This window comes from Uloborus diversus, chromosome 10, assembly GCF_026930045.1.
Source record: "Uloborus diversus isolate 005 chromosome 10, Udiv.v.3.1, whole genome shotgun sequence".
NCBI lineage: Eukaryota > Metazoa > Arthropoda > Arachnida > Araneae > Uloboridae > Uloborus > Uloborus diversus.
This window is the reverse complement of record NC_072740.1, coordinates 71,196,486-71,222,101: the sequence shown is the minus strand read 5'-3', so window position 1 is coordinate 71,222,101 and position 25,616 is coordinate 71,196,486. Positions and strand designations below refer to the sequence as shown.

At 35.1% G+C, this 25,616-nt stretch overlaps 1 long non-coding RNA gene across 4 annotated transcripts in view; it reads left to right on the top strand.

Annotated features, from left to right (window-relative positions):
- Positions 1-887: 887 nt before the first annotated feature.
- Positions 888-25,616, top strand: part of LOC129231322 (uncharacterized) — a 43,649-nt gene continuing 18,920 nt past the window's right edge. Inside the window, exons 1-3 of one of the 4 annotated variants that reach the window (XR_008581238.1) lie at positions 888-1,105; positions 2,600-2,739; positions 16,436-16,578. This is a non-coding gene — a long non-coding RNA (uncharacterized LOC129231322). Of the gene's footprint in view, positions 1,106-1,316; positions 1,449-2,599; positions 2,740-7,548; positions 7,719-16,435; positions 16,579-25,616 lie in introns of those variants that run through there. The other 3 variants (XR_008581240.1, XR_008581239.1, XR_008581241.1) reach the window with 3 other exon arrangements.

The following is a 25,616-nucleotide window of genomic DNA, read 5'->3' as shown; positions in this document are numbered from 1 at the left end:
GCTATCATTGAATTCGCCAATAGCTATGAAGATTACGTTCTTTTTTCTGACAGCAAATCCAATCTAAGTGCCCTCTCTTCGTTCAATCAGAAATCCCATTCAGCTATTTTTTATGCCATCGAAGCAATTGTTGAAGCCCTGCACAAAGTCAAATCTATTACCATTATTTGGGTCCCAAGCCACCTTGGAATTCCGGTAAACGAAAAAGCAGATCTCCTCGCCAGAAATGGGCCTTTTTTAAGCCGCTCCACGTACGATATCGCCTCTGAAGACATCATTACCATGAACAAAAAAGAACTAAAGTCAAAAATCAACAGCGACTGGATTAACCGCAAGTATTTCAACCATAAACCCTACCTTGGATCCATCAAAGACTACATCAACTGGACCCCTAACAGAAAACTTGGAGTTCTCCTAACTAGACTCCGAACTGGGACTCTCCCTGTCAACAAGACTCTCCATCGTTTCAAGTGCAGCGTCTCCCCACTTTGTCCCCTGTGCAATCAAATCGAGACAATTGACCATTTCCTGCTTCAATGTCCCTGTCTCTCTAGCCTGCGTCGTTCCCTTTTTACTCGCCTCAATATCTCGGATCCCAATGTTCCTCTCGCCCACGTGATCTCTCGTATTTGTGCCAATTGTTCTTCCATCCGTGCTTTCTGCACTTTCCTCGCTTGTTCCAATCGCTTTTGAGTTTTTTAAATTTTTTTTTATTTTATTTTTTTGTTTTTTTTTTAATTTCTCTCCCCCGCCCGTGCATCTCCCGAGCTCTTCCTCCCTTTTTTTCCTGCCGTGGTACAAGCCTCCTCTCGTAGGACAGGCAAAAACCACTCAACTCTTTCAATCAATCAATCAATCAATCAATCAAGAGGTTGTCATTGCGCAAAATCTGTGTGCTAGAAAAGGTGGATTCTGCTTTCGGTTGCAGCATGAGGAAAGGAACTAATTTGCTGTCGGAAATAAAAGTGTTCAAATTTCCGAGAGATCCTGTTCGTCGAGCTCAATGTATCCAATGTTAACCTGCGGGGACAAAGTAAACGTTTTCAAAAAACGTTTACTTTTTGCATTCACCCTGCCTTGCAGTCGTTGCAATTTTGTAAAACAGGTAACTAAACAACAAAGTAGCATTTAAATTACCACTACAATATTAAAATTATCATTTCAAATAAAGGTTAATGTAACTAATTAGTGGAATTAACGTTTATTGTACAATCAAGTGTTAGCTATGCAATGAGGATCTAGTTTCTTTTTTCGAAGAATGTTTTCTGGCAACTTGAAACTGTTGATAGAACGGATGGGGGATGGGGTTGGGGAGAGTGGTAGGTAGTGAAACAATTTTTTTGCCTCGTCTGATAACTAAAATTTTTAGTCACCACTTTTATTCCACACATAGCGAGTAACGACCGGCCGCTAATCTTGATCTTAAGAAAGAACGGCAGTTTTAGTCAGTAAGGTTTTAATTCCGTGCCTGTGAAAGTTTAAAATTCTATTTTTCAAATATATTAAGTAGGATCATCTATATTTTTAAGATTTTTTTTTTTTTGTTAAAATTTAGAGTTCATTTCGTTAAAATTCAGTGTGGTCATGCAGGCTATCTTCCTTTTTTTTTCTTCCTTTTTTAAAATCATCTTAAAGCAAATAATTTTATTCTTCAATAAAACATCACGCTAGAAATGTTTATGTACTACATAAAACTAGATATAATTTTCAATGATGACCATTTTTCTAAAAATAAGACAAATTTATAAATTTATTTATTGCAAATTTTCATTCATTCGTTGACTTTTCATAGATGAGATCTGGAACCATATGAATGAAAAAAAAATCTTTGTTTCAAAAGTTAATTTATTTAATGTGAAATTTACAAGCGTTTAGTGTGAATGCAAATATATTAATGTCACCAGCAGGATTGCCTCAATGTAAAATGCTGCTCATTTTACATTGAGCCATTTTTCTTTTAGCTCTGCAGTCAAGACGGAAAGAATTTCCTAGTAAAAGGGGATCTAAAAAGCTGCGGTTTCATTTAGCCGTCAGCTACAACTTTTTTGATGGCTGTGCACAGCAGAGGGAGCGTCCAGTCTGTCCCCCTGCAAAATGTGACAGGTCACATGATCCACATTCATTCTATTGGTTGTTGAAGTGTCAATCACTTCATTTATGAACACTGCCCTCGTTTAAAGAAAAAGACCGTTTTCCACCAAGATCATTTTTTTTTTCACTGAAGAGCAGCCTTAATTTTTTTGATTTGTGGAACCCGTTTGAAGAGGGGGCCCAGATTCTTACCTCAAAGAGATTTATATATGAATTGTTTTTCATGAAATCGTGAATTAAAAAGACTTCATAATAGATCTTACTAATTGGTGATAACTTTTTTTTAAAAATTAGTTATTGTAAAATACCAATACATTCCTATTTATGACTCTGAGTATTTTCAAAAAGAATAAGTAACCTCAAAATTCATGCGTGAGTAATATGATTAAAATATTTTCTTAATTAAGAGACGAAAAACTGTAGTGTTTTTACCCACAATGTTGTTAATAATTCACAAAATTTTGCAGAAAAAGTTTTTAAACCTTAAAAATTGAAACTTATTCTTCAGTTGTGTATTGACATCTGACAGAACAAGAGGATTTTGATCAATACTGTTCCTTAAATTGGTCTGCACTCGTTAAATGTGGAAATTGACCTTTCAACTGCTGCCATAGATACTAGAAGAGTGGCTAGCATCAAGAGCAGAATGTGAGTATTTAAAAAAAAGTCAAAAATCATAATTATAGACAACGTTTGACAGTGTTGTAGGTTGGGCAGTTTGAGGTGTCTCCCAAAATTATTTTAAAGTTACTTTGATAGTTTCTTCTAGAATTTTTTTAAATTGAAGTTTTTAAAACACAACTTTAGGCTATCTTAAGATACATTAAATGGAAAGGAAGTGTTTTGGTATTTTTCTCGGAAAATTTCGAAATTGAAGTCTTAAAAGCCCATTTCAGGCTATCTTGTAGCCTGAAATTTGCATCATCTAGGCATCAAATAAAATTATTCCTATTTGTTGCTAACCCTGATGGATAATAATGCTCAGATTAGTACAGTAGACCCTCATTTTAGGCTGGTTTATATTATTTGATTTTGATTATACACGGTTTAAGATTTGACAACTGTATTTTATTTTATGTAGATCAGTTTTGATTTTATGCGAAAGCGGCAATGCAAGCAAATGAAATTTGCCCCTCTTTCAAAGCACAAACTCCCGAGATTACAGATTACACGTAATAAACTGCATTTTGGCTTGTTAATAACCAAGCTTGGGCCACTGGAGACATTTTATGCAATTAATTAAAGAGCTCTTTCTCTGAAACTTTATTGTACTTAGACAATTCAGAAGTAACTGGAAGAAGAGCTTTTAGGAGTGACAAACGAGGACAAAACCAATGAGGATACTGACATTGATGACAGACAACCCAACACATTCACATTGAAAATTTTGAGCCATTTCTATACAGTGGCAAAGGATCTTTCTTATTTGTTAGTCAAGGAATATCTTGTTATGAAAGTAATGTGAGTGATTCTAGAAACGGGTTAATGCCTCACAAAGAACTAAGGGCAAAAAAAGTTAATGACTGTCAAAAGAATATCATAACCAGCTCTTTTTTTATAAACACTAAGTTCTAAAGAAGTTCTTCTGCCCTTATGTAGAAGTTTGGTAAGACATCATTTGGAGTATGCTGTTCGGTTTTGGTCTCCTTATCTTAAGAAAGATTATTGGAAAAGGTTCAGAGGCAGACTACAAGGCTAATAAATGTACTTTCTCATTTAGACTACGATTCCAGCCTTAGAATGCTAAAAATGTAGTCTTGAGCAAAGAAGAAACCGAGGGGACATGATTCAGTTGTTTAAATTTATTAAAATGAAAGATGTTACGGGGCTAAAGTTTAGCACTGAAAACAGGACTAAGGGTCATTGTTTTAAGCTATTTAAATCTCAGGCTAACATGGATATTAGAAAAAAATATTATTTTAGCAGGGTAGTGGAACCTTGGAACAGCTTACCGAAAGAGGTGGTAATGAGCAAGGGAGTAGATAGTTTTAAGAGGGCCATTGATCTTCACTGGGGATTGTAAATTGACTAGGACCAGCCTAGCTGGGCCCAGAGCCTGTTGCTGGTAGTCACTTTTGTATTTGTATTTAATTCATGTTTTTTTATGCACATTATGCAGGGGTCTGGCCAGAGGATATTCGGGTCCATTAACGGACCCTTCACAAAAATCTGATCAACCAAAACGGACCTTTCACAAACTCCCGATTAACCAAAACAGACCCTTCACAAAATCTAATCAACAAGAACGGATCTTTCACAAATTGTTTATTGAAAGAGCAAATCTGAAAGCAAAAGAACACAATATTTCCGTGTATAAAACACAATATTTCCCTGTATAAAACGGATACTTTTTGGAGCCTTTTTTAAAGTCAAATTAGAGGGATCAGCTTAAACAAAATCTGCTAATTTTGCCAAGAAAAAAAAAATTGGCACTCTTGTGATGCTCTTGCAAGTGATAAATAATTGCTACTGCCACTGCCAAAGCCAAATAAATATAATGCTTGTTGTTTGTTTCTTGGAAAGAAATTTACAGCTGAAAATAAGTTTGGTTTATCACAGCTAATTAGCAGTGGTGTTGTTGTAAACGTTTCTGAAAAGGTGTTGGTAAGCACTTTTCTCCCCACACATGATTTAATAAATAATAATAATAGTGTATATGATAGAAATGAACTTAGAACTGCAAAGGGATAGTAAGGTTGGGGAAAAAATATGATCGATTCAGATAGGGTTACCAACTTCAAAATTATCCCCACTTATAGTCCGTTTAGCGAGAGCAGATAGTGGAAGTAAACAAAGCAACGTGACAATTGGTGTTTCCGCTGTCTGTTTGGCATTGGGATGATTGAAAACAGCGCCAATCAGATAAGCGAAATGTCCACGCGCGTTTTCCCCCCTCTTCCTCCAAGTTTTGTTGGAAAAATTAAAATCAAAAGCAACGTTTATCAAACGCTGAAAGTTTTCAACAGCTAAAATCAATGTTATTTTTTCAATATAAAGTATTTCGATCAATAAGATAAAACATTTAAGCTAAATTAACATGTATTTTAAAAATGCATTTGGGTGGCAAAAATTTACAAAAACAAAAGTATTAATAACAATCATTGGGAAAAACTCAGCCACCACAAACAAAATATCATTATAAAAAGAAAAATTAATAAAGAAGAGGATGGGGGGGGGGGATTACAGATCGTTGAAAGAGTTTTTTTTTTTCTCTTCTTCTCTCTCTATCGTAGAATAAAAATCATTACAAATTTATTATTTTCTTTTCTTTGAAAGATTTTCTAGCTCAAACGTCATTACTCTTATTTCAATCAAAAATTGTTGTTCTAAAATGACTGTAATGTTTAATTAGATACCGTATGATTTGAAAAAAAAAAAGATTAAATTTATAATAGAATAAATTCGAAACATCTTTTTCAAGAATTATTTACTTGAAAGCATATTAACTTATCTTTATTATCATTTCATCTATTAATTAATTAATTTTTTTTTCAAGAATTTCTAACACATGCGTTTAGTTCAACTAATTTTCTTCAATTGAAAATTATTGTTCTAAACATTCAATTGTCTTGAGAATAAAAATTTGAATATAAGATTTTATTTGTCAATAAATATCGTTTGTAAATGCATACTTTTTAGATTTCATCTTGTGTTAAAATTATGGATGCTGGGTACCCCCCCCCCCTCCCCGCTTGAAATTGTGGGTGAAATAAATAAAAGTTTAGCCATAAAACTTTCAAAACGTATTCCATAAGCCGTACACCCCTTAGTCTCAGTGGCGGCTCTAGCTGTTTGCAATAAGAGTTTCCGGGGACTTTGTATATAGTGCCGCCGACAGCCCTGAATTTTTCAAAGGTGTTGGTTAAGCCCCTAGGGGCACGGGTCCCAGTGTGGTCGCATAGTTCGCACGTGGATAAAACGAGTGTGCGGTGAAGTGTACTTCGATGATAAGAGGTGGCGTTACGAGATTGTCACCACGCTCTTCACAAACAATTTCTGTAATGTCAATGCTGGTGCCTTCTTGTCTGATCTATTATTTAAAAGGTTCCCTTGAAATGTGTCCCATAAAAGGTGGAAGGGCGATCTGTTCATTTTCCGTCGGTCAACTGGTGGTCATTTCGTTTTTGGAATCTATTTTGACACTACGCTGAGAAAGGAAGCGCTGAAATTTTCGAAGTGTGCAAAGTGCTCAGCGTCGTTGTTTTTGGTTTTTCTTTCTTAATAATTTTCTTCCTGCTACGCAATAGCACTTTGTGTTAAGTTCATTAGTATGGAATTGAGTCCACCAAAAAAGAGGCAGAAAAAATCTTACATTAGTAAAGCTGAGAAAGAAATGATTTTGAACATTTTTAAAACAGAAATTCATTCAAAACCCGATGTTTCAATAAACGACGTGGCTGAATATGCTGCTACGGCATCAGGAGTTGGCATAGCTTCTGTTTATAGAATTATCCGTGAGTACAAACAAGATGGTGTATTACATTCTCCCAAGAGGACTAAACGTCGTAAAAGTATTTTGGATGAAGTCGATGATTTCGAAAAAAAATGCCATAAGGAGAAAAGTTCATGATTTTTTTCGACGAAACGAAATGCCTACGGTGGACAAATTATTGAAAGCAGTGAACGATGACTGTGACTTATCCAACTTTAAGAGAGTGACGTTTTATCACCTGTTAAAAAAGATAGGTTTCAAGCATCTGAAAAGAGGAAGAAACAGTTCACTCATCGAAAAAAATGAAATAATTTTATGGAGACGAAAGTATCTGAGAACAATCAAGAAAATGAGACAGGAAGGACGTAAAATTTATTATATGGACGAGACTTGGTTGAATGCTGGACATACTCTTGACAAAGTGTGGACAGATACCTGCGTTGAATCATCAAAGCAGGCTTTTTTATCTGGCCTGTCTACTGGATTAAAAGCTCCTTCTGGAAAAGGTATGATGTGGGTATTGATAATAACCCACATTGGGCCAGCAAGCACAACAGCAAGGACTCTTACTGTTCAAATCAAACAAAAACAAAGATGATCATAAGGATATGGATGCGGCTTGTTTTGAAGACTGGTTTAAAAATATTTTGCCTCATCTTGAAAAAAAACTCAGTTGTTGTGATGGATAATGCCCCATATCATTGTCGAAGAGAAGAAAAGGTTCCAAACACAAAATCTAGGAAACAAGAAATTATAGACTGGCTGAAGTCTAAAAACATTATGAGTGATGAGGGAGATTTGTTAAAAGCCGAACTGTTGAATTTAGTGAAGGCTAATAAGCCCAGATTTGAAAAATTTGCCATTAATGAAATCGCCTCACATAATAATGTTACAATTTTAAAACTCCCATCCTATCACGCTGAATTAAATCCCATTGAACTGATATGGTCCCAAGTGAAAGGATTTGTGGCCAAAGAAAATAAAACTTTTAAAATAGCCGATGTTGAAGAATTGTGCAGCAGAAGTATAGGTGAAATTGGAACTGAGCAATGGAAAAGATGCATTGAGCATATTGAAAAAATAGAAAAGCAAATGTGGGATTTGGACGAGGCCATTGAAGCAACAGTTGATTCTCTGGTCATTAACGTGAATTCCACCGACGATGAATCTACGAGCTCTGAGAGCGAATCTTGATGTAAGTAGTTAAAGTTTATTTTTCCTAAATAATATATATGTCTTATTATCCATTATTTTTTCAACGTTACTGAAGGTAATTCTCACGAATTTAAAGTCTCACGTGTGAAAAGTTATTGATAATTAATTTAAAAAACTGTTTGTACTCTAACTTCTTTTTTTTTTCTTTTTTTTAAAGCGCCGTTAAGGAAAAAAAAACCATATGAGCATTATGAATGGACATACCATACAAGTGAGACTTCAAGGTTCGCAGACTTCCAAAAACGTACCTTCCAAAACTACTTTTGTCACATTAAAAACGATACGATTACTCAAACACAAATGAGAAAGTATTAAAATTCTGCAGTTTTGTAATTTACTGCAAGCTCAGAGACAACTATTCTCGATTTATAATGTGAAGCAAATAATTTAATACACAATACGAAGCACAGAATTAAAAGTAAGTAGACGTAACCTCTCTAGAGCAGATTGTTAGTTAAATACAGAATTTCAAACACTCCGTAAAATTTAAAAAATGCTCATTTTTTTCAAATCAAAGCAATATTTAATTGTTAGAAATGAATTTGTTTTAGAAAATGCGGTTTACAAACTAACATGTTTTTTTAAATATCTAACTGGACATTTTTGGTTACATTTTTTGTTATTTACTTATTTATTAAAAAAAATAAATCATTGATCCCGTACCCCGATACTTTTAACAAATCATATTTTTCGAACAAAATTCTGTAGAGAATCAGAATTTTCAATGGAAAATACCTCTTTTCAGATTCAAAAAATAATGTTATTCTATGAAAAAAGAAAAGTTTTTTTTTCTGGAAAATTTGCGCATTTGGGGCAGTTGTGAATAAAGCGGATTAAAAGCGGGAAAAAAAGCTCATGCTAACAAATTCCGTTCAATGCAAACAGCATTGCCAGTCGGGCAAGTAAGTCATGAAAGTAGTAACCCTCTTTGTTTACTTCCTCTATCACCTCTCGCTGAATTGAGTATAGCATCTGGCATTAAACCTTTATGATCATATGATTAGAAAATATTCTCATCATTTTACCATTTTGTCAATTTTTGCATTTTTATGGTGCGGTGCAATGTTTAACTGTTATTTTGGGAGAAAATTATATGGGTTTGATTTTTCGATGCTGACAAGGATGATTAACTTTAAATAAACGCTTTTACTTACCGTTTTTTTTTAGATGTCTACATTTTGAAAAATGTAATCTTTTAACATCCAATATGAGAATCATATTTTGTTCTTTTTTCAAGCTTACTTCACTTTATTACAATGCAAATAAATGGAAACGCTCATTTCAAGTTTTTAAAGCAAAATTCCATTTTCTTTTATGAGAAAAAATTAAAGTACTGAATCAATGATTTATTTATTTATTTATTTATTTTTTTGCTTCAACTGTGTCCACAAATACTAATGATATGTTTATCATAGGACTTTAAAATGCAATTTTAAAATTAACTTTTAAAAAATATTTCTTTTACAAGCCGTTTTCATACTTTTAATGAATTCACTTTGAGATTCACTTGATCTCTTTGCATCCACTATGGAAATCCAATTTTTCGAATTTTTAATGTTTTGTACGCTTTGTTAAGAGGTAAACAAATAAAATCTTTTTATATTTTTGTTAAAATCACGGAATTTGCAAGGTTTAAAAGAAACTCTGCTTTTAAAGAGTGTCTTGGGTCAAACAGTTAAATGCTGAACCCTTGTCCGAATTTTTATTTTTGTTACAATTATTTTAAATACTGTACAGAAAAATTTCTATTATAATTTAACATAATGTAGAATGGTAGATAAATATTGATACTTGAGAAAATAATGCCCCCCCCCCCCCATCCAAATACTAGAAAAAACACCCAGGCTCGGACTGGCCCGCCTGCCAACCTGCCCGAGGGCAGGTGCGCCCTTCCTACTTTTTAAGATGAAATGCAATGCAAACGCCTTCGCTGAAAAAAAAAAAAAAAACTTGTCTTGCAAATTCAGAACGAAAGTTTTCTAATTGATTCGAAAGCTCTCATACCCTCCCCTCATTTTGAAGTTTCGAAAATTTTCCTCCGAGCCCGCTTTCCCTGATGTTATAGTCTAAAATTTTCTGCCTTTTGAGTTTCAGTTTCGAAAAATTGCCGGGAAAAGTTCCTTCTATCCCATCCCCTCCCTTCCCGTAATGTTTCCAAAGATGACAAGAGCGTTTTTAAGGCTCTTATTAAAAATAAAAATAAAAAAAGAAAGAAAGAAAAAAAAAGAAAAGAAAAGGGAGAGACCTTCGAATTTTCATTCAAATAGACTGCCTATTCTGGAACTTCGATTTCGAAAACGTTCTGGAAGAAAGTTTCAAATCTCATTATTTTCCTAATGTCATTAAAGATTAACGACAATAGCGTTTTAGGATTAAAATTTAAAAAAAAATTCTGGAGATGGAGGCCAGACTTTCTCTCTTTATCTTCTAACATCATCGAAGTTATGAGTTTTTCTACACTTATTTTTAATGAATTTCATAGTGGAAAAGTTGAATTTCATATAGATATGTAGCACTGCATTTTATAACATAATGACCACGTCACATCAATGTCGCCTAGTGAAAAAAATATCACTCAGAAGATGCGAAATCAAACCATTGGGCGACACTTCAGAAATTCCGAATGTACTTATTCATTATTTTTTGTACATTGCCGTTTTTGGCACTCTATTCAAAAAACTAGTGAAACGTGCCTTCCCCTAAAAGTTAACAAAGATGGACTACAGCCAAGTTTTTACAATTTCAAGGGGAAGTCCACAAAATCTCTCCTCTCCCAAATAAACATAAATCGTCTAAAATTGTGTAAAAAAAATTCCGGGAAAAGGTCACTAAAATCTCTCTCCCCCCCACAACACATCCCAAAAAAATAGTCTACAACTGTATTTTATGACTTTAATTCCAAACAATTTCTAGGGGAGAGTTCCTCAACCCCCTCTCTCCAATGTCCTCGAAGAGTGTCAAAACTTTTGAATTTTTGAAGCTTCAATTTCGAAAACATCACCGGAATCGAAAACTTTTTCGGAAATGTCGTTAATGAGGGCTTTCAATTACATTTTTTGAACTTCAATTCCGAAAAAATTTCGGGGGAGAGCCGTCGATCTCGAGTCCTTCTCCTAACGTCAATAAAGACCCACTAACATTATAGTTTTGAATTTTCAATATTGAAAAGTTGAGGGTTTAACTCCTGACTCCATCCCTTCCCTTTACGTTACCAAAGCTGGCTAACCATCGTATTTCAAAGCTCCAATTTCCAACAATTTCCAATGGAAAGTTCCAAATCCCGTTCCTTCCCCTTATGTCATAAAAGATGGCTTACAAGTGCGTTTTTGAGACTTCAATTTCAAAAAATTTCCGGAGAGGAGTCCCAATGTCTTTCTTTCCTCATCTTTCAACATCATTCAAACGTCGACTAAAACAGCGCTAGTGGAACTCCTACATCGAAAAGTTTCTGTTGAAAAGTTCTGAACCCCATGTCTTCTGCTACGTCATCAAAGATGGCTTACAATTTCGTTTTTAGGACTTCAATTCCAAAACTTTTTCCGGGGAAAAGCCTCCGAACCCCCTGTTGTTTTGCAATACTTAAGATATCTAAAATTGCGTTTTTGAAGCTATCGTAAAACGACTGGGGAGAACTCATGTATCTCATCTTTCCCTTCAAGAACACAAAGATAGCAAATAATTGTGTTTTCGGAAATATACCCTTAAATTAAAAAAAAAATCCAGAACGGGACCCCCCAAACCTCCCCTCCACTTGTTAACCTCCAAATAGTCTAAAAATGCATTTCGAAGAAAAATTTTCGGGAGAAAGCCTGCAAACACTCCTTCCTTTGCGCGAATATTAAACAAAACTCAATCAACAAACAAATCAAAAACTATCTTCAAATTTAGACACACGGCAGTGTGTCAGCCAAGTTCGGAAATCAGGCGACACATCTGTCAGTGTGTATCTTACACGAGTCATTTCAAGCTACTTTTGACTCCATCATTTCTCAAAAACTATTAAGTCTACGTGCTTGAAATTTTGTATGTCTAATAGAGCTGTCTAGCAGACCTATAATCCTAAAATTCATGAATGTACCTGTTATAGTTATGGAATTATTACTATCTGAAAAGTGTCTTTTGTTACACTGATTCTCTCACTCACTCATCAAAATGTTTACGAACTTCCAAGTGTCTCACATACTTGAAATTTGTCATAAAGATAGATTTTCACGGATATGTAAAGGGAAAAATCTAAAAAGTCAAAGAACTACATTAAAATAGCAAAAAACTACGCTATTTTTTTTATCAGCATCACGGCGTAATCACTTCACCGCGCGATTGCAAAATATTTCGCCAAATAAATCAAAACAAATGGGCTCGTCAAACGTTGCCGAAACAAGTTTGTTGAAGTTTAAAATTAACAATTTAATTTCTAACCAAAATGGCGCTTAAAACAATACTTTAAGTTCCGCTAAAATGAAAAATGATCCATCAAATAATTAAAATTGCAAATCTAGAGCTAAGCCTTTAAAATCAAAAATAACCAGCTTTAAAATTTTATCAAAACTTTAGATCTCAATTAAATGCAAAATTTTACAGGAGGAGCAAAAATAGCAGCAATAATTTCAACAATTAAGAAATATTTTCGCAAATTCTGCATATTTTACGATCTACGTTATGATAATCCCCCCGAACAATAAATAAACCCCAGACAGATTTTGAGATGAGTCTTAGCAGTTTTCCTAATTGCCGACAAATTTGAGGAAGCCAAAGACCAAGAGTTAATGTACGTTGGCCTTGCTAATAAATGGGAAAACAGATGATTATTGCCCAAAATTGGCGATCGCGCCTAGTCCCCAGTTACCGAAATATCTTCATAACTTCTAATAAAAAGAAACCGCAAAGCAGTGCACCATAACAGCGGGGGAAAAAAAGGAAATCATATATTTGTAATATACGCTTTTGCATTTATAACTGTCTAAATTAGAACATGACCTTTGATTTAGCTTTTCAAAAAGTAATGATATCCCAACAGAACACAGATGTGAAAAAGAAGCCAAGTTCAGTTGAAATGAGGTGGGGGAAAGACGATGTCACCGACAACAAAAGTTCAGATCTAAACAGTTACCAAGTTCCATAGCAGTTCCTCATAGAAGTTGGATTTTCCCACGTTCTTTAATTCATTTAGAAAACAATATTTTACCTTCTTTGATATTGAATTTAAAACTTGGCAAGTTTGAAAAAAAAAAAAATAGTGATGACTAAAACTTGCCGCAAGTTTAAAATCCATTATCAAAACAAGTAAAATATTGTTTTCTGAATGAATTAAAGAACGTGGGAAAATCCAACTTCTATCAGGAACTGGTATGGAACTTGGTAACTATTTAGATCTGAACTTTTTTTGTCGGTGACACCGTCTTTCCCGCACCTCATTTCAACTGAACTTGGCTTCTTTTTCACATTTGTGTTTTGTTGGGATTTTATTTAGAAATACAATTTTAGTATTTCATTATGTTCGGTACGTAAACTGGTAAAAAGAGATGCCATTTTGGTGCTGCAACCTTTCTTTTATAAGGAAAAACGTACAATTGAGGACCTGAATAACAACTGAAAAAACTTCACGAGTTTTCAAACGAATCAAAAGTTAAAAGGTTTAATTTTGATAATAGATCCAGAATATTGGTAGAAACTCTTTTTTTTTGTTTCAATTTTTTATTCTTGTGTGTGTGTGATACTCGAAATACTTGTTACTTTCATTCAAACTCTTTAAACAAAGCACATTATTCGAAAAAAAAAAACATGATTCAGTTCTTACAAGTTTTTTAAAAAATTTATTTTCATTTGTCCCCCCTCCCCCCGTAATGAATTACTAAATCGCCCCTCTCGACCAGGATCGTCTGGATCCGCCACTAATCGCTCCCCTAAAATGATCGTCTATATACTTTCTATGATCCCCCCCCCCCCCTTGGCATGCGCCTTCAGAAAAATTGGGGTATGCGCCTTTTTGAGGACCCAGTCCGATCCTGAAAACACCCCACAATGATATTCTCAACATAGAAGAGGAAAACACTCAACTTTAAGTTTAAATGATGCAGTTTGTGCCATCTCTAATGTCTAAAATTTTGTTTTAACAATTTTTTTTTTGCAATATTATTTGACTTTTCACAAAGTTAATTTAGTTTTCACAAAATTATTTGATTTTTCACAAAGAACGGAACTTGTGAAAAATCCTGGAGAGACCCCTGTTATGTATATTTTCCAGAATAAGTACACATTTAAACTTATATTCAGTAAAACCTCCATAAAAATAGTCAACCGGATAAGTGGTCTCTTCGTTTAAGTCATAATTTTCCTTTGGTCCCGACAAGGTCTCATTCACACTAATGTAAAATTATTCTCCTTTACTGGTCACCAAATTTAATTTTACTCCGGTTAACTGCTCACTCAAAAATTGTTTTGTAAAACTCTTTTTTTCTTATCAGATCTTAGAAAATAGTATTGGACTTAGTTGAAATGCTGTCTGATAGTGTGTCATTTTTCCTTGAAATCTCGCTCCTTGCTTCTGGTCATTCAAAGCATACTTCTTGCTGTGACGCTGTATAGTGTCGAGAATATGAATGAAACTCTACCCACCAAGACAGACAAAATCTAATACGTGAGGAAAGTTTGTCAATATCTAACATCCATTCAAGGTCCTGCAAACGCAGAATTTAAAGCTTGAAGTATGATAGAAGAGAGAATCAATTTCAGTAATCTAAAACTTCATCAGTCAACTTCGTTAATTTTTTGAATGTACCGTAAGTACAGTAAAATACGCTGTTATTAATATTATGTAAAATATATAAGGTGAGAAAAAAAAAGCATGGAAATTATACCCCCCCCTTTTTTTATTCTTTTTAAGTTTCCACTATATTATAGACATTGATTTCATAAGCTTTTTTTTTCTCACTGAATTCTACAGTTATTCATGAAAATATTTCAGTAATTTTGAAGGCATTTTTTTTTCATCTTTAATTTCCCACTTCACATAAGTAGTCACTTCTCATACGTGGTCAAAAATTTTTGGGCCATTGAGAAATGACTTAACGAAGTCTTACTGTATATTTATCACTAGAATGCAGTATTTTTTACATGAGTGGAACCTAACCTCTATTTTAACACTACAGTGAAACCTGTGTAAGTTGACCACTCGGGGTGCACTACTTTAGTGGTCAACTTAAACATCTGGTCAACTTACAGAGGTTGATTTGTATGATAAGGGCTAATTCTGTGTCTGAAAAATGCGGTAAACTTAGACAGGTGGTCAACTTTGCAGGTTTTACTGTACTATTAATTCTTAATTTACGCAGCATTTCCATGGAATATAACCCCCACGTAAAACGAGGGTCTACTGTATACGAAAGTAAAAGTAAATTAATTTTAAATTTTGGAAAAGCATTATTATTATCAATTTTTGAGTGACAAATTTGAAAGGTGTAAAATAAAACATGTAAATCTTGTGGAGTCCCTGAGAGAGCTCCGTGGAGCTCTGTGGATACACAGAGCACAATTTAAGAAACTCGTGTTTTAAAGCTAAAAGATTGGATCCCTACGTAAGACACCATATGCTGTAAACATTTAATGGGAGGTATTAATGAGCTTGAAATATTCCCCTTGATATTGTCATCTTTGTATTTCTAATGTAATATGTGAAGGGCATATATGGTTGTTTAGTAGAAAAACTGGAACTCTTAAAAATTATTTATATATGTAAAGAAGTTTTGAAAGTGCAAGGTTCTGTTTAATTTGAAGTGCTTAATAAACATTTTAAGTTGGATTTTATCTTGCTAAAAAGTAATTTGATGGAATCTGAAATTCAAAATCTTTCCCTGCAGCACAAATTTCTTCACTGAATGAAACAGTATGAAAGCTCTTGAGAGATAAGTATCAACAACACTTGCCAAGTGGCATGACATATTCATCGATTACAAGATAGCAGACAATATCATGGTACATAAAATTACTTGAAAATAACATTGATTTGCCTCAAAGAACTTGTGAATATCCCTTTTGGAACATCCAATTGCAATAAGGAAAGGAGGTGTATTACCCTGACACCATACAAGTTATTCGTATGAAATTATCCTTCTACTACTAACCCTTTTTGTATTATGTACATAGGTACAGACATTACAAAAAAACTGGTTGAAACATATTCAGGGCCAGTTAGAATGTGTTTTTTGATTGCCTACAATGTTCAGACACCTAAGAGTAAAAGGGTAAAAAAAAAACCTTGCCAAAATTTTTTGGGGGATACAGATAGTTAAAATATCAGAATTTGAGTAGTAAACTTTTCATTAAGACAACAATTCCTCTTCTTTGTACAAAGAAGTAAAAGGTGCACATTCTTATGTTGTCCAAATAATGTAAAATTTGAATCACAGGTCAATTTTTCAGATAATCCGAATTTCAATAATCCAAGGTAGCATGAGCCCCTATTACCTCAGATTTTCGAGACTCTACTATAATAATGGCTATATCTTTGATAAAATTTTGTTTATAATATTGTGTAGGCAATTGTAATCTTAGGAGAAAAGACAGGAAATTAAAAATATTCTCAAAATTAGCTGATTATAATGGATTGATAGATTTTTGTTTTCTTCAGTATTTTTTTAGTTATTGAATAAAATTAAAGTATAAAATTTTCATATTTGTGAAGTAGTAACATTTTTCCAGGAAAGTCATCTTTTGAAATGGAGCAATCGGGCTGTATTCCTTCCATTTCAACTTCAGTGAGGCTTCACTACTAAATGGGAAAAAGTAAATTGAAAGATTTAAAATAAAGGCAAAGAGCAAAAAGTTTGATAATGCCCTACAAGGTAATTCTTTTGGTATTTTTGTACTATTTATTGTAGTTATACAGTACAACATTCAGTTTTATGATATAATGACTGTTAATACAATACTCTGAAATGAGCTGTCAATACTTAAAAAAGTAGATCAACTGTAAACTGTTTAAATGTCTCATCTTTGTTAAATATCTGCCTGTGATGGAAAGCTGGAAGATGATAGAAGTGATACCTTATGACTTCTATCATCTAAAGATACATGCACATATGTGTGCCTACTGTGTGTAATAACTCCATATGCAGCTTCTACAGGGGGTAAGTTTTCCGCACTACCGCTAAAAGATCTGGGAAATTTCGATTTTTTTTCGATACGCCGTAGTGTACAATTATGCAACAGTTGAACCTCCATATAGCAAAGTAGCAAACTGCCGGGGGTAAAAATCGATGTATGGAAATTTTGATACACAGAAGAGATTTCAGCTTATCATTAATTGCTCCTAAAACATTAAAGTTAAAGCTATCTTTCATGAATGAAACTCAATTTCTAATTAATTGGAGAATCGGATTTAAAGAAAGTTAGTTGGAATTTGGAAAAGAGAACTTTTTTCAGCTTCAGGATTACTTGAGCAGGGCCCTTCAGGCAGGGCTTGATTATTGAATAAATCAACTAGGCCATGGCCTAGTGCCCCCCGCTTTTTAGGTTCCCCCAAATTACGAAAATTGCTTTAGCGAATAATCTAATAAGGCTAGAATTGTAAAGTTTGACTACATAGGGTCCCCGAAAAACTATTTGGTCTAAGATCTTCCAATATCTTAATCGGGCTCTGCCTTCAGGCCTGGATCTGTGGGCCTGCAGACCCCGCAGTGCGAGGGGCACGTCCTTAATGTTATATATGTTGTTGAATTTATATGGTTATGGAATAAAGAAATAATGTGATTGAACCAGATTATGTTTATTGTTGCTACGTTGTAAGCACGACATGATGGATGATGCAAACAACGAACAAATCAGTCAGGGAGCGGTTACAGTGATACAAAGCGATTACGATTAAATCATAGGCGGATTTAGGCGGAAATATTTGGGGGGGCAACAATAACAGGGATATGGGGAAGGGGGTATTCCCGGAATAACAAGGCAGTGGCGAAATCAGAAAATAATTTTTGGGCGGGACACACTTTTAAGTCTAAAAAACGAGACGTAAACCATACATAGTAAGATTAGGGGATGGGCAATTCTAAGCATTTCAAACTGCAGAAAAAGTCTTACACGAAAGTCAATATTAGAAGCAATGGGTGATCCAGCTACTGGTTTGGAATGGGATTCACGCCCCAGAAAAATTCGAAATAGCAGTTTTGAGAACGCAGTTTTACAGTTCTTGGTGGTATTTTAGGAGCAAAAAGGTACGTGCTGCTCCAAGGCTATTTTTAGAAATTTTAGTCTTATAAATGTGATTATAGTCCATATTTACAGTTTGGGTTAGGAATGAGACTCATAGACTGTCTCCAATCGATTTTTCGAAAAGCAGATAGAAATATGTACCCCCCTCCCCTCGCCCACGCTACCTCTTTAACTTTTCATAATTGAAGTTTCAAAAATACTACTGAGGACAATTTTTGATGCTGTTACCGGACGGGGTGTTCTGGAGCTCTCCCCTGGAAAATTTTCGAAACTGAAGTCCTAAAAATGAAGTTCTCCTGCAATACTCCATGGTATTAAAAAAAAGGATTCTCCCACTGAAATATTTCAAAATAGTAGTTTTCAAAACCCAAAATATTAACTCTTTGATGATATTAGAGAAAAGGAAGCAGAGGCCCTTGTTCGAATATTTTCCAAAATTAAAGTCTTAAACACATGAGTATGAGACCATATTTGGTAAAGTTAGGGACACTGCAGTTTTTCAAAACTGAAGCTCCAAAAACGCAATCTTAAACGATTTTTGATGTATTTAGGTGATTAGAAGATTGTCCTTGGAAATTTTGCGAAAGTGAAGCCCAAGAAATGAAATTTGAGGTACTCTGTAATAACTTTGGCTGGAGAAAGGGCTTTGGAGAAGAAAAATTTTGAGGACTAATAGAAAAATTGAAAACGAAATAGAAAAAATGAAAAAAAAAAAAGGGGATGGAGGAGATACAGGAAAGGAAGAGGATTGTGAGAGGAGACACACAATTTGCCACCAATAATCTGAAGCTGTTGAAAAATTTTCATATCAATATTTCTTTTTGAAAGAAATTAAGATTTTTTTCCAACATTCTTTTGTTTTCGTAAAATAACTGCGTTTTCTCAAAATGAGATCTTTTTTTTTTCTCTTCAATAATAAACAATATTTTTTTTTAAACATCGACTCAGCATTTTGTGGGGCGGGTCACCAGTCTTGTGCCCCCTCCCCCCTGGATGCACCGCTGCAGCAAAATGTCAGGGAGTCCTCCTTCAAAAATTTTTGAAAATTTACCCTAAAAATGTTGGTTTTCGGTTGATTTTGGTGTAGATTTTATTGATAAAGTTTCTTGCAATAGCCATGTTTTTTTTTTATACTTGATTAGCCATTGTTGTTTCAAAATAGAAGAATTGGTATTGATATACGAATAAATACTCAAGTACAGAACATGCAATTATTCTATACAATAACACAGCTCTGAACAATAAATTGCTTGAGAAGTTTCTTTATTTGCATGAAATTATTAGGGTTTTTTCCAAAGGGATAAAATTACTTTAATTCTTAATATGAGCACATATATGTTTTTCTTACGCTAGCGACGTATGGTGATACACTGGATTCCAGTAAATTTACTAGTATAGCAGCTATGAATTCCCCCCTTCCCCCCCAACTGTGTTTCTGAGTCAAATATACTAATTTTTTTTTCAAAACCCAACCAATAATTTTGGGGGTGGCCCCCAAACACCCTCTGGCACCCCCGTAAATCGCCTATGGATTACATGCAGATACATGACATCTCCCCCTTTTTTTTTAAAGCATATATAATGAACAGATACAAAACACATTTTATAGAAAAGAAAATAAAATATAAAAAAAATTATCTAAATATGACAAGGTTAATATATGAAAAGAGAAAAAAAAATGAAATGTCCATATTGACTTAGTCCTTAAATCTTAATGGGGGTTTAATCATTCGGCCCGTGCGGGTCGTTAAGGCTGTAGCAGCCGGAGGAGTACAACTTGGAGCCACTGGAACAGAGCTAGTTGTTGGAGTAATGGGTTGTTGGTTTGTGATGTTGTTGCTAGTTGGAACCATGAAAAGATCCTCTGCTGTTGATATATTGCTGACAGGCTGTGTAGAATTGAAAATTTCAATATGAAAACGATTCCTACGATATACTCTACCGTTTTCAGCTCTTATGCAGTAAGACCTAGGCTGAGGTCCAACCTGGCAAATTTTTCCATTACACCACTCTTTATTACGCCGAAACACTACTTCTTGATTATTTTGCAATGGCTCTAATGAATGCGTGTGCAGGTCATATTTATGTTGACGTTGCTGTCTCAGATGTAGACGATTTTGGACAGCACTGCAGTTGTAATGAGGTGTGAGCAGTGACGGTAGGACAGGAATCAGAGTGTGAATTCGGCGACCCGTTAAAATCTCAGCTGGAGAATTCAAGCCATCCAAAGGAGTGTTTCTGTATTCCATCAGAACTAGATAAGGATCCTTCTTATCTTGAGCAGCTTTATTGAGGCTTGATTTGATGGTTTGTACACATCTTTCAACCTGTCCATTTGATTGGGGTTATCCTAGGCTAGATGGGTTGTGGAATATATCCCAGCTTGTACAGAATTCACTGAACTCTTAGGAATCATATGGTGGTCCATTGTCTCCGACTGTTTCTTCAGGAACTCCAAAACAAGGAAAGCAAGTTTTCAAAGCATTAATAACTGTGCTAGCTGTTGTGTGGTGCAAATGTTGCAATTCAATATATTTGGAAAAATAATCAACAATTAAAAGATATGTTACTGATGAGAGATGAAAAAAATCAATTGCGACCTTTTGCCATGGTCGCTCAGCAAGTTTTCTGTCTAATAGTGGTTCTTTGATGTTGGACCTTTGGTTTTGTTGGCAGATGGTACAGTGTGAAACCATATTTTCGATGTCGGTGTTCATACCTGGCCAATAGAGAGATTCACGAGCAAGATTTTTGCATGAGACTATGCCTCTGTGCCCAAGATGGAGATATTGCAAAATATCTTCACGACAAGACTTAGGAATCAGCAATTGCTGTCCATGACAGATGACGCCGTTCTCTATATGCAGTTCAGATTGGCAATGCCAATATGGTTGTGCTTGTAGAGTCACACTGTGTTTATTCTGAGGCCATCCATTTGTGATGTAATTTCTTACTCTTTGAAGTTCTGCATCATTCTGCGACTCTAGACTGATTTTATCGAGCTTGGATTTTGATGCTTGTACCTGTAAGAAAACTATTAGCTGAGCAGAGTCAATATCCGATGTTGAGACAGGATGTGCTGGCAAGGGTGCTCTGGACAAGGCATCAGCGACAGCCAAATATTTCCCAGGAACGTGTGTTAGTTCGAAAGAATATCTCTGAAGCCTCAATAACAGTCTTTGCTGTCTAGGTGATATGTTCTCAAATGGTTTGTGGATTAATCCTAGGAGGGGCTTGTGGTCGGTTTCAATTTCTACATGCTGTCCAAAAACAAAATAATGAAAATGTTCACAAGCATGAACAATAGCAAGGAGTTCTTTTTCGATTTGAGAATACCTTGACTGAGCCTCGGAAAGAGTTGCAGAAGTAGATGCAACTGCTTGGCGATTCTGGAGAAGAACTCCACCAATCCCAAAAGAACTTGCATCTACAGAGAGAACTATGGGTTTATCTCTGTCAAAAAATTGAAGAATTGTAGACGACTGTAGCAAGTCTTTAACTTTTGAGAATGCTTGATCATGATAAGAGATCCACTTTGTGTCTTTTTTTTAGCAGATCTCTTAAGATAGAAGTTTTCTGTGAGAACTTAGGCACAAATTTTTCATAAGATATGTGACCATACCTAAGAATCTCATTAGTTCTTGTTTGTTAGTAGGAACAGGAAAGTCGGATATTGCTGAAACTTTTTTATGATCAGGAGAAATACCATCTGGTGAAATTATGTGGCCTAAATATTGTAACTTAGAAACGGCAATCTGGGTCTTATCTTTGTTTAGTTTCAAACCACTTTGCCTAGCAATTTGAAATACCTTTCTTAGCTTTTCACAATGGTCTTCTAGGTTTGCACTAAACACCATAATATCATCAAAATATGGAGCGATGTCTGGACAACCTTCAAAAATGTTGTCCATGGCCATTTGGTACACTTCCGGCACACAATATAGACCAAAAGGCATTACAAGAAAACGGAATCGACCAAATGGTGTTATGAGGGTACAAAGATTGGAGCTTTCTTCATCTAGCTGAATATGATAAAAAGCATTTTTGGCATTCACAAGGGAAATGATTTCAGAACCCTTGATTTTGGACAAAAGTTGGTCTTGGGTTAGGATCTGATAGTGCTGTCTTTTGATGAACTTGTTAAGGGGACAAGGATCAAGACACTCTCAATGAGCCGTCTTTCTTGGGAACTACAACGATTGGATTTACCCAATCAGTAGGTTTTGTACCTTTCTCGATAATTCCATTTTCTTCCATTCTTAACAGTTCATCTTTAAGCTTTTTTTCTAGCGCTAAAGGTATTTTGCGTGAAGCAGCTATGACAGGTGTTGCATTATCGTGTAAGATTATTTTGTGGTTTGCCAGGTAGACATCCTACACCCTCAAATATGTCGTTGTATTCTTCAATAATTTTAGACAACTTAGGATCATTAACATTATCAGATTTGTTAGGGCAAGCACTTATAGATGAATTTTTATTTACAGGATGAACATTAATAGATGAATTGACACTTGCACAAAAATTGGTATTTACAGTATTGACGCACCTTTCGCTAACTTGTATGCTGGTATCCAATCTTTTTATAAGATTTAGATTTGTGCAGGCAGCTGTACCTAACACAGATTGAACATTAAGATTTACAATGTGAAACTTTAAATCATAACTGCGATTGTTCACTACACACTGTAAAATGCTCTCACCCACAACTGGTAAGGCATCACCAGTATAGGTGCACACTTGAAGGGATGTTGGCAGAAGTGCTGGTGAATTTTTCAGATATTTAAATGAATTAAAAGGAAGCACATTTACTTGGGCACCATTATCCAGCTTGAAGATAACTGGGCAGCTATTGACACAAATCTCTTGCAGCCAATCACACTCTGTTGATGTTGAAATTGACCCAATGTAAACTGTGTTGGGGTTGCAATCAATAGCAGAAACCTGATGTTGTTTTGGTTTTCTTGGTTGTCTACAAACACTAGAGAAGTGGTTTTGCATTTGGCAATTATGGCAGGTTTTCCCAAAGGCTGGGCAATTCCTGGGTGAGTGTTGACATCCATATCTGGAGCATGGTCGCTTACATTGCAGAGATGATGATGATGAATTCTTGTTTGTAGAAGTTTGTTTACTGCTGATTTGGTGTTTGCGTGAGTTTCTTTGACCTTGAAATTTTTTGAATTTTTGGTGGCTAATTGCTTCGACTTGCATAGATGATGATGATGATGGCTGAGACATAGCAAGAGAATGTAATTTGGACAGTTCAGCTGACTTACATATCTCAACAGTTTTCTTTAATGACAGTTCAGGTTCTCTGAGGAGGCGTTCGCGCAAGACATCATCCCGTAGCCCTTGTATGATACAGTCTTTAATGTTGCGATCATAAGCAGCATTGAATTCACACTGATCGGCTTTTAACTTGATTTCGATCACGAAGGAATCAAAGTTTTGTCCAGGCTTCTGTTGCATGTTGTTGAACACAAATGTTACAAGAGTAACATTACGATAAGGTTTGTAATGTTCGTCGAATTTGTCCAAAACGTGTTTAACGGTTCTGGTCTGCCCTGTTGCAAGAGTGGGAAAGTCAAATGTTAGGTTGTCCTTGTAGGATGATTTACCTATCACGCTCAGCAACAAAGCGATGTGCGTTTTGTCATCTTCTTTGTTGTACTTGACGGCAGTTTTGAAAAGTTCATACTTTTGTCTCCAGTCGTTCCATGCTTCTGCTGGGTTGTCACCAGGAACAAACGTTTCCATCTGGAGAAATTGATGGGCCATGTTGTATAGATGTTAGATGGTCAAAACAACTAATAATATGAAAAAATTACTGCACTTCCAGAAAAATATACGTTCGAAATACTTCTGACACCATGTTATATATGTTGTTGAATTTATATGGTTATGGGATAAAGAAATAGATGTGATTAAACCAGATTATGTTTATTGGTGCTACGTTGTAAGCACGACATGATGGATGATGCAAACAGTGAACAAATCAGTCAGGGAGCGGTTACAGTGGTGCAAAGCGATTACGATTAAATGCAGATACATGACACTTAATGGGCCCAACGACCCAAGAAATTGGTGAAAAAAACTAGCACTAAGACTTATTGACGTTTCAAAACACCGCTGGCCTGTGGCCTCTGTGGAGGTGCCCTACAGATTTTGTTGCAGGGGCCCAAAATTTATAGATCCGATCCTGGGCCCGTAGACAGTCACCTAAGCTGCCTGTTTTGCGATTCGGTCCTGATTTTGAACCTTGGCCAAGACATTTTTTGAGGCTCCCTTGAAGTTAAACATTACACATTTAGTCTTTGGCTAAAACAATTTCAGCCATTTGGGGGCCTCGAAAAAGCAGGGGCCCCAAGCCACAGCATAGTTGGCCTATTCAGTAATCAAACCCTGATCCTGGCAAAAAGTATAAGGAAGCAGATCGAAAGAGTTATAAAGAAATCAAAAAAGGGTTTTATCATTTTTTCGCTTAAAAAAAAAAACTTGGCTAACGCCGACTTGCCGACCTGGCCAGTCCGAGCCTGTGGACAACCTCTATTCATAAATGTTAAATGATATCGAAGAGATTTCTTGCAGTAGCATATACTGTGTCATATTTAGAAACATTATCAGATTCGGATTTATCAGACGCAACACAGATTATGCCAATTATCTCCTACCACCAGGTAATATTACTTTGATGATATTTTAGAAAACAATTTAGAGCCAGTTACAACAATGTGAATGAGTAGATATTTTATCAACAAACTCTAAAATTCATCTAGAAAATTGGAGTAAAAGCAAAAGCTAGGATCATTAGGTAATGCAACTAAGAAGCAAATGAAAACTAAAAAAAAAGGAACTTCAGGAAATTAAAAAAATAAGAAAAGAATCAAAACTGGCCTCAGTTGTCGGAAAGAAGCTAATTTTCAAATTAATTCAATCTGAAAATATTGAAAGTGTCCGACATGAATTTCCAAATGTAGAATATTTATTAAGAAAACTTCGTGCAAAGGGCCTATGTTCCCAAAGTGAAACACACTAAAAAACACAGTAAGAATTTTTTTCCTGAAATTTAATGCTAGGTTTGTGTTTACTAGACATACACAGACATAATTTCAAAACATTACTCAAATCTGATCTTCCATCTTCCATCAATAGTTCGGCGTGTAAACGGTTAATTTCACTCACATGACTTGATTGATTCACATTGAAAATTTTTCCTGTTTTAGTCTCTGGTCCTTTCTTTTTTTTTTTAACATTTCTTTGGCTCTTTCTTCAATGAAGTTGTAATGACTTTTGTAGCTTTGTGTGCTACTGGCAAAATTAAGGTGTTCGCAATAGTATGGGGTTTGCAAGTTTTCACTGCCTCCTATTTTGCTTAGGAACTAGATGAGTATTGTAAAACTTTGTAGATTAATTATCTCATAGGCATCACCCTATTTAGTAAAATAAGATATAATGTTTTATTGCCCAAAATTTGCAGTTCTGTAAATTTTGTGCGATAAAGAGGCGATTGAAGGAGTGACTTTTTGATCACCTGTTCTGATTCTTGATGCTATTGCCTGAGTTTTGTAAGAAAGATCATTTAACCAAGAATGACATTAAAATTTAATAGTGTAGCCCAATTTTCCAAAACAAAATGTAGGATTTAGAAGCACCTTGCCTATGTCCCCGAAA